Raw genomic sequence first — 10073 nt, 5'->3', positions numbered from 1 at the left:
TTTTTTTTTTTTTTTAAGGTTTTTCGAGACAGAGTTTCTCTGTATAGCCCTGGCTGTCCTGGAACTCACTCTGTAGACCAGGCTAGCCTCGAACTCTCGAACTCAGAAATCCGCCTGCCTCTGCCTCCCAAGTGCTGGGATCAAAGGCGTGCGCCACCACCGCCTGGCAAGAAAATGCTATTTTATTCTTATAACAAAAATATTTCTAATATTTCTGTGCTTATCATTCTTGTGACAAAAATATTTCTGTGTGTTGTTTGTTTGGGGTTGCAGTGGCAGCAACGAGTCACGTGGATATTCCATTGTACACTTATCCACTCCCCAGTTGTTGGACCTTAGGTTGTTTCTGGTTTTCCATCCTCAACGGAGGTTCATTTTTCCCACGTACCTTTAGTGATGACCATGAGATGAGCTGTTGGAATTCCTGGTTCAAAGGGATTGCTGAGATTTTTAAATAATTAATTTTATATGTATGTGCACACGCGTGTGTACATGTAAGCATGCCGCTGTACACATAGAGGTCAGTTGACAGCTTTGGGGAGTCCTTACTTTCCTTTCACTGTGTGGGTCTTGAGCATCAAACTCGGGTCTTACGCTTGACAGCAGGTACCATTTCCAGTGAGCCGTCTCATCAGCCTGGAGTGTGAACTTTCAGTAGATCTCAAAGGTGTGTGAGTTTCCAGTTCCCCACTCTGCTGCACCTGTCTCTCCTCAGAGATGACTAGTCTTCACTGAGACTTGTCTCCTTTCCCCAGAGATGGGGACTTTTTCAAACCATAAGTCACTGAGTATTCAGTTGGCTTCATGCAAATGCAGCAAGTGTGGCACACACCTGATATCCCAGCCCTCAAGTATAGAGAAGGGAGGGTTGTAAATTCAAAGTTGGCCTGGGGTTACATCAGGGGGCCCAGATTCAGAAAGCCCAAACCACCACCACCAAAACTCTTCAGCAATAATTTGTATCTGCACCCATCATTACCACCTGAATTTGGAGAGTTCTGAACTGGTTTGTCCCACCTGTGAGAGGCCATGAGACTGGCCAGGAACCCTGAGGAAGAACCGCCTTCATTATCTGGGAACAGAGAAGTCCATCACTGGTGGGAACGGTGCATTCATTTCCCTGGGACCAGGACACCAGGGATTGTAGCCAGGACCGGAAGTAGCTGTGTCAATATGGGGCCCGACTTCCCTTTGTGTGGAAATGCCCTGCTGATGGCCCCGCTTTGGGGAGCCAGGTCTGTTGTTTGTGAACCAGGTTGGGTTCCAACTGGACAAGGCCAATGACCAGTAATGCCATTTGGGTTCCATACAAGAGAATCCGAATAGATCTAAAAATTTGAAACAGTGTGACGCTAACAGAGGACCTGAGCCCAGTGCTGGGAAAGGACCCGCCAGGGAAGACCCTGGAAAGGGTGTGTCGAGCCTTTTGAAACTGGAACGTGACCTTGCTGTTTATAACGTCCACACAAGCAAGTTATTATCAAAATGTTGCCAAACAGCCGGGCGGTGGTGGCGCACGCCTTTAATCCCAGCACTTGGGAGGCAGAGGCAGGCGGATTTCTGAGTTCGAGGCCAGCCTGGTCTACAGAGTGAGTTCCAGGACAGCCAGGGCTATACAGAGAAACCCTGTCTCGAAAAACAAAAAACAAAAAACCCAAAATGTTGCCAAATCCTCATAATGTTTTGTAGGCGTGCTTGGCTGCACACAGCGCTGGGGATGGGCAAACCTGCCAGGGTCGGCTTTGCTATAGAGAGACAGATAGTAAGTATCTTTTAGACTTTGCCCATAGTACATTCTCTATGGCACGTACGCACCTCGGTGTTGTATCAGCTAACAGCTACAGGCTACACACAAGCGGAGGCCCTGTCAGGCACAGGCCTGGCCTGTAATAGTTGCTCAATGAATGTTCACTGTTGAGTGAATGACTATACGGGACTGCAGGGGTCTCTTCCTTTCTATTCTCTTTAGTATGCTCCCTCTTTCTGGGGGCAGCACCTCCATCCCCTCTTATACCCGTTTAGGATTTAGTTCTAAATGGGCTATGTGGGGAAACCATTGCTTTTTTCTTTTCTTTTTTGTTATTTTGTTGGTTGGTTGGTTGGTTAGGGTTTTGTGTGTGTGTGTGTGTTTTGTTTTGTTTTGACAGGATTTCTCTATGTAGCCCTGGCTGTCCTGGAACTTGCTTTGTAGACCAGGTTGGCCTCGAACTCAAAGTTCCAGCTGCCTCTGCCCCCTGAGTGACGGGATTGAAGGTGTGCGCCACCGTGCCTGCCATAATTCTGGTGTTGTTGTTGTTATAACAATTGAGAACATCTTTTATTCTTTGACAATTTTACACATATACGCACTGAACCTCGATCGTTTAATGTTTATGACATACATGCAGGATGTTCTGATTCTTCTATCTGTTACCTTCTCTTCTCTCCTCCACGCCCACTGAGCCCATGCATACCCAGATAGTCTCCCCAACATTATGTCTTCTTTGATGTTACCCACTGAGTTTAATTAGGGCTCTTTGCATGTGCGTGTAGGGCAGGGTATCACTCACTGCGCATGTGCGTGTAGGGCAGGGTATCACTCACTGCGCATGTGCGTGTGGGCAAGGTATCACTCACTGCGCATGTGCATGTAGGGCAGGGTGTCACTCACTACGCATGTGCATGTAGGGCAGGCTATCACTCACTGCGGGGTGGCCACCTTCCCAGGGGTTTACACCACTGAAGAAACTGGCTCCTGGTCCCCAGGATGCATTGGACCTCCTGGTCCTCTCCATCATCTGGGATGGATCGTTGATGGGCAGCAGGTTCCCAGGGCCAAGTCCTGTCCAGAAGAGACTATTCTATAGCCCATCTCCCCATCCACTGGCTCTTCTCTTCTTTCCACCCTGTTCTCTGCAGTGTTCCCTGGGCCATGGAGTAGGTGACTTTAGTGTGCTGCTTAGGGCTGAGTACTTAACAGTCACATAGTCTCAGCCCTTTGGTAAGGAGTACAATTCTTTTTTGTTTTGTTTTTGCTTTTTTTGAGACAGGGTTTCTCTGTATAGCCCGGGCTGTCCTGGAACTCACAGTGTAGACAAGGCTGTCCTCGAACTCAGAAATCTACCGGCCTCTGCCTCCCAAGTGCTGGGATTAAAGGCGTGTGCCATCACCGCCTGGCAACGAGGACAATTCTAAGTGTAACTCTAAAATGTCGTTCGGGCAGGAGGCAGGCAGGTTCTGAAGAAATGGGTAAGGTTAGACCAACGAGATAGCTCATCACTTTCCTAATGCTAGTATTCACATCTGCCTGCCTTTGCACAAGTAGAACCTTTCCTTTCATCACCAATGCCACCTCTTCCATACCTGTTTGTCGTCCCCCAGACCCCCACCACACACACACACACACACACACACACACACACACACAGAGTTGTTTTGTATTGTTTTGTATTGAGACAGGGTTTCACATAGCCCAGGCTGTCCTTGAACTTAGTATGTAGCCAAGGATGACTTTGAACCCCTGGTCCTCTTGCCTCAGCCTCCCGAATGCTTGGAATTCAGGCTTATATCTCCATCCCTGGCTTTAGGCTGTGCTTTGGGATGAAACCCAGGGCTTTGTGCTTGCTCAGCAAAGATCCTACCAATTGACCCGCCCAGCCTCTTATTTTGTTTTCTTTGAAGCCCGAGCCTGGTCCTCCATTGCCCTTCTTTGACCTCTTCCTCCATGGGGCTCTCTTACTCAATCAGCTTTACACTGTGGAGTCGGACCTGAAAGTGAGAATATACAGGCCTGGCAGGGAGCCCCCGTGGGGTTAGCCCCTGGTTCATTCACGAGTCCCTGCAGCCGAGGTTGACCTGGTTATATACTTTCTCTGGCCAGTGTCCCCTCTCTTCTTAAATCCCAGAGCCGTCCCACCAGCTCCCACGGGACCCTTCTTCTATGTCAGTGGCTGTCAGCCCCTGACATATGTCCTAAAGCCCCAACTAGTTACTGATCTTCATAACAGACACTCATTCATGCAAAGGAGACCAGAGGTGGATGGGGGGGGGGGGAAGCCCTGGGGCTTGCTGGCTAGCCAGTTTAGCTAAACCTGCCGGCTCCAGGTTCAGCAAGAGACCTTGACTCAAAATAAATAATAAATAAACCAATAAATAAATAAGACAGAGAGTAATGAAGGAAGATATGCCATGTCTGTTTCTGGCCCTTCATACACACACACACACACACACATACACACACACACACAGGTGGGAGGGACAGACCCATGTGGGAAGCATATCCAGAGTGACCATGGGTGGCAGAGAAAAATGTTGATGGGCCTGGAGAAACAGGCCTCCAGCTCTGCCACTTGGTGGCCTAATGACCCTGGGTATGTTTATGTAACCTCAATGTCCACCTTTAAAGTATAGTGTCACAGTAAGACTGCAACAGGGTGACTGGGACCTGCTGGGGGCAGTTCAGAGGTGCTCAGGAAGGGGCTGCCTCGGAGGAAACGAGCCGTGAATAGCAGCTATTTTGTGTGTGCGAGTGGAGAGAGCGCTTTTGCTTTCTCCTTAGGGTCACTAAGCCAGTAAGGTGTGAATGTGGGGCTTCTGGACACTTCCATGGGAGGCACCCTGCCTACCAATGAGGCAGAGCAGAGGTGGGTAGGAAGAGACTTCCAGTTGTTGCTTTGTTTTGGAATTCAACAAAAGAAAGAGAAGGGGGGGGGGCAGAGAAAGAGGAGAGAGACAGAGATGGGACAGAGACAGAAACAGAGACAGAGAGAGAATGCTACAGACTTGGGCATATATTTGTAATCCTAGAACTTGGGAGGTAGAGACAGGAGGGCAGAATTTGAAGGGTCATGTAGCCAGACCCTGCCTTGAAAAACCCAAACCCAATTTATTACAAACATACAAACGGATCGCCATGGATTATGCCCAGGAACACGGTTAGCATATGCAGATCCAGTTCTCTGTGGCTTGCCTTGATAGTGAGAACATAACGTCCCCAGGGAGTCAAGGATTGCAGAGAACCCTTGATGGCCTCTCCTAATGCTGCTGAGTGCTAGGTTTGTCCCTCAGGGGCTTCTGTAGCTGTGACGGGCTCTTAGACAAGCCTCCTCTCTCTGCAGGGAGGTTTCCCATCCCCTTGGGGGTTTACTGAGAATTCAACTGCAGTATTCTTGGTAGGCTGGCTCATCTGTATTCCCATTCTCCACCCTATGCCCAGTTCTTCCCACGGGAGATCTCTTGATTGAGAGAGGTGCCTGTCAACAAAGAGCCACCCTGTGGTACTCTCTGCTTTGAAAGGGGGTGTGCTTTGTTTGCAATCTCTCAGATTCAGTACCTCTGAACACTTACTCAAGTCTGCCAGTGGGACGTTGTTCATTCACCCCATGGGAGATTCCAGCCCCAGTCTTGGAATGCAAGCCTCAGCTGTATGTCAGAAGGCACCCAACCCTGAATCTAGCCCTCGATGCTTCCTCTGCAGCCTGTGGGTCTCTAGGGAGCAGTTATTGGTAGGTGTTCTGCAGCCTCCATTTCTGAAAGCCACAAGCAGATCTCCAAAGGCCATAAGCTCTTCCTCTGCTCCTTTTGGCCAATTACATATGTCTCTGTGGATTTCAACCCTTCTCGTGACTAAGTTCTACTTTCTAAGAACCTACTAAGTGAATGACTACAACCCATTCATCCGAACTAAAATAGGCTGTTACCAGGGTTTACCAAGAACTCAACTATAGTGTTCTTGGTAGCCTGGCTCCTGTGTACAATTCACTAACATTATAGAATGCCCCATGTGCAGGTCAGGAGGCAGCAACTGGAGCTTATAAATGAGATGGAGTGTCTTTGGCCTTGCCTATGGAAGCCAGAAGAATCTGATGGGGCCAGCAAAATGGCTCAGCTGGCAAAGGTGTTTGCAGCCAAACCCAAAGACCCAAGTTCGAGTCCTAAAACCTACATGGTATACAAAGAGGACCAATTCCTTTAAGTGTTCTCAGATTTCCACATGTACTCCTTAGTATGCATGGGCCCACTCATATAGACATATGTATAGACAAATAAAATAAATAAATGTGGTTTAAAACAACAACAAAAGCATTTGAGGACCATTGCTACAGGATCTGGAAATTCAAAATGCCCCCACTCTGGGGTGCTTTTGTATTTCATATCCCCAAAGCACTTAGCTGATGCCAGCATTCATCCCGAATCTGCACATTTAGACCAATCTGAGTTACCCACGATGCACTTGGGAAAGTCAGCATCCATAAACAACATGTGAATTGCTGTTTTGACCTCCAGATGCCTAGATCTCATTTCATTTAGCCAAACATCCAGTGAGGCTCAAACCTGTTAGGCGTGTGTTAGCCCAGGATATACAGTAGCAATCCTAGCTGCACAGAGCTTCCTGCCCAACAAAAAAGACATCAGGAGCGTAGGGATGGTGGCATACACCTTTAATCCCAGCACTTAGGAGGTAGAGGCAGTTGGATCTCTGAGTTCCAGGCCAGCTTGGTCTACAGAGTGAGTTCCAGGACAGCCAGGGCTACATAGGGAAACCCTGTCCCAAAAAACAAACAAACAAACAAACACAACAACAAAAGACACTGGGCCTGCAGAGATGGGTCAGTGAGGAAAGTACTCATACTAGTGCCTGAGTTCAAATTCCCAGGACCTGTGGCAGCAATGTCTATAATTCCAGTGCATCACTATGAGAGACAAAGGCAGAGACAGGGGAATTTCCAGAAGCTTGGGGGCCAGCTAGCCTAGCTTATGATGTGGGAAAACCGTAAAGAGACCTTGTCTCAAACAAGGTGGGGGGCAAGAATTGACACCCAAGATGGCTCTTTGATCTGCACGCAACCAGCCACACCTGCCTGCATGCTCACACACGTAAAGCATTCATATGTCTGAGGTGCTTCAAAAAAAAAAAAAAAAAGACCAAAAAAACACAGTAGTCAGGTGCGGTGATGATGGTAGTACATCCAGGGGGATTGTGAGTTCGAGGACTGCCTAGGGACAGATCTTGTCTGGGGAGAGGGGAGGGAACATACATACACATATACATGTATACACATACATATATATTGAATATATATTGGATGTATATTGGATATATATTGGATATATATTGAATAGATATTGGATATATATTGAATATATATTGAATATATTGAATATATATTGGATATATATTGGATATATATTGAATATATATTGAACAAGGTGCTAAATTTGAGAATGACAAAGGATGTCCTGTTCTAGCACATAGTTGGGGAAGAGATATCAGACAGGATTCTGAGGTTTCAGCAACAGAAAGCATGCAAGGGACTCACCATAGTAGAAAAGCCAGACAAGGAAGGGTGGCTGGGAACCAGCGGAGCATGAATGCAATCTCTTTAACGACTCACGTACAGGCTGTGTCCCATCTGACCATTTTCTGTTCCTGGTTTGTTCAGGTCAAACATTCATGTCGCCGAGACACAGAGCAGGGTAAGTTTACAGCTGATCCAAGAGCACCTGAGGTGTCAGGAAAATGGGGTCCTATGGCAGAACTCCCTCCACTGCACACATAGTATGAACTTGACCGGCAAGCTTCTTTTCATGAAGCCCACGGAGCATCAGACTGGCCAACAAGATGAACTGCTGGAGGTGAAGGGAAGCATTCTGGGAAGGATTATAACCTTTTCCCTAGACATTGACTTATTTGCCCTGTGTGGTGGCTCCTGACTTTAAATCCAGCACTGAGGAGAGAGAGGCAGATGGAGCTGTACAGATTCAAGGCTAGCTTGGTCCATAAAAAGAGTTTCAGAGCCGGGCAGTGGTGGCGCACGCCTATAATCCCAGCACTTGGGAGGCAGAGGCAGGCGAATTTCTGAGTTCGAGGACAGCCTGGTCTACAGAGTGAGTTCCAGGACAGCCATGGCTACACAGAGAAACCCTGTCTCGGAAAAAGAAAAAAAAAAAACTTGGTAAGATGGACGAGGACTCTATCATGTCCGATCCTCCCTTCCTATGGAGTCCTGGAGTTCTGATCCTTCAGCTTCAGTTCTCTTCGGCATCAGTATTCTCCTCCACAGGAGCGAGAGAGATGAAGGGTCCATGTGCACCAATCATTACCAGCACCACTGTTGGCTGATCCGGAAACCTCAAGTCTCACAACCTTATTCAAAGGATCGTCTCCGAAGGGGGACATGCTGGACACTGCCGTGGATGGACAGCAAACACCGGTCACCTCCTGCTGAGTCAAAAGAACCTTTGGTCTCCACGGTCACCTTGATGGAATATAGAATCGTCATGGAAGCCAACCCCTAGGCATACTGTTGAGGGGCTTTTCTAGATTGAGTTGGCTGAGGTGGGAGGTCCCACATGGGCGGCACCATCCTCTGCGCTGGTGTCTCTGACTGAATAAAAACGAGAGTGAGATGAGCACCAGCGTCCATCTCCCTCTGCTTCCTGAGTACACTAGTCAGTGCAGTATTAGCGCCTGACCAGTACTTCATGCTCCTGACGCTGTACGTTTGCCACAAACATACCCAAACCAACCCTTTCTTTTGTCAACAGCCATGAGAAAAGCCACTGTGATGGTTGGCCCAGGGAGTGGCACTATTAGTAGGTGTGGCTCTGTTGGAGTGGGTGTGGTCTTGTTAGAGTGGGTGTGGCTTTGTTAGAGTGGGTGTGTCGCTGTGAGTGTGGGCTTTAAGACCCTCATCCTAGCTGCCTGGAAGTCAGTATTCTGCTAACAGCCTTCAGATGAAGATGTAGAACTCTCAGCTCCTCCTGCACCATGCCTGCCTGGATGCTGCCATGCTCCTGCCTTGATGATAATGGACTGAACCTCTGAACCTGTAAGCCAGCCCCAATTAAATGTTGTCCTTATAAGAGTTGCCTTGGTCATGGTGTCTGTTCATAGCAGTCAAACTCTAACTAAGACAGCCACTTATATAGCTAAGGTGGTAGTGGACCCTGTGGACTCTCTGTGGAAGCGTTTCTCAGGGGACCTTTCTGTGGCTGGAACCATCTGGTTTAAGGTGAAAGGACCAGCCTGGCCCAACTATGCTAGAAGTCATGGGAAAGAAGAGAGAGAGTGTGTTATCACTGCCTATGGGAGCCTCAGGCCAAATGTGGTGTGAGGAGGAGACAGGACCCTGATATCTAGGGGCAACAGGCAGGGAGGGGGAAGACTCTGAAGGAGCCGAACTTCTGACCCTGTCCTCTGTTCTAGTTACTGGAAGTCACAGAGTCATTTCTGCCACCTTTTTTGCAGGCCTTGCTGCTGCCACAGGGCCATGTTGGTCCCACTGGCTCTGTCTGTCACAGTAGATGCAGTATAGCAGCAGGATGGGGGGAGAGGGAGTCACATGGCAGCTTGCTCTAGAACCAGAGGCACAGGTCACAGTCACACTGGAGGGGGCGGGGGTCAGGGTCATGTCTTCCTCACAGATGACAAGATGTAGATTCTGTAGATAGAATTCAGATACTACACAGTCCCCTGCTCTGAGAATGCTCAGGAATCGAACTTCCTGTCCACTCAGTTAGCATCAAGTTGACACTGACACCACCGAGTTCCAGAGGCTGAACCCTGAGTCCAGGAGACGCTGATTGGTATTTGCTTGGGGATGGCTAGCAATGTTGCGGATGTACTAAGTAACTCGGTCTTGGAAAACTCCAGAAGAGATTTTCAAAAGAGGGAAAAGCGGGGCCTGTGCAGCTCGCTGGCTCCGTGGTGAGGTGTGTACACTGATTTTGTGGAAGACCTGGGTTTGGTTCTAAGAACACAACAGGCAACTTACAACCTCCTGTAACTCCAGCTCCTCTGTGGCCTCCAGGGACACCTGCACTGATGTTCTTTCTGTCTCTGTCTCTCTGTCTTTCTCTCTCTGTCTCTCTGTATCTCTCTGTCTCTCTGTATCTCTCTGTCTCTGTCTCTCCCTCCTTCCTTCTATCTCTTCCTTCCTTTGTCCCTCCCTTTCTCCTCCTCACTCCCACTGGAAAGAAAGAAAGAAAGAAAGAAAGAAAGAAAGAAAGAAAGAAAGAAAGAAAGAAAAGAAAGAAGGAAAGAAAAAAGAAAGAAAGAAAGAAAGAAAGAAAGAAAGAAAGAAAGAAAGAAA

This window comes from Grammomys surdaster, unplaced genomic scaffold (assembly GCF_004785775.1).
Source record: "Grammomys surdaster isolate TR1022 unplaced genomic scaffold, NIH_TR_1.0 125976, whole genome shotgun sequence".
Taxonomy (NCBI): domain Eukaryota; kingdom Metazoa; phylum Chordata; class Mammalia; order Rodentia; family Muridae; genus Grammomys; species Grammomys surdaster.
This window is presented reverse-complemented; position numbering follows the sequence as displayed.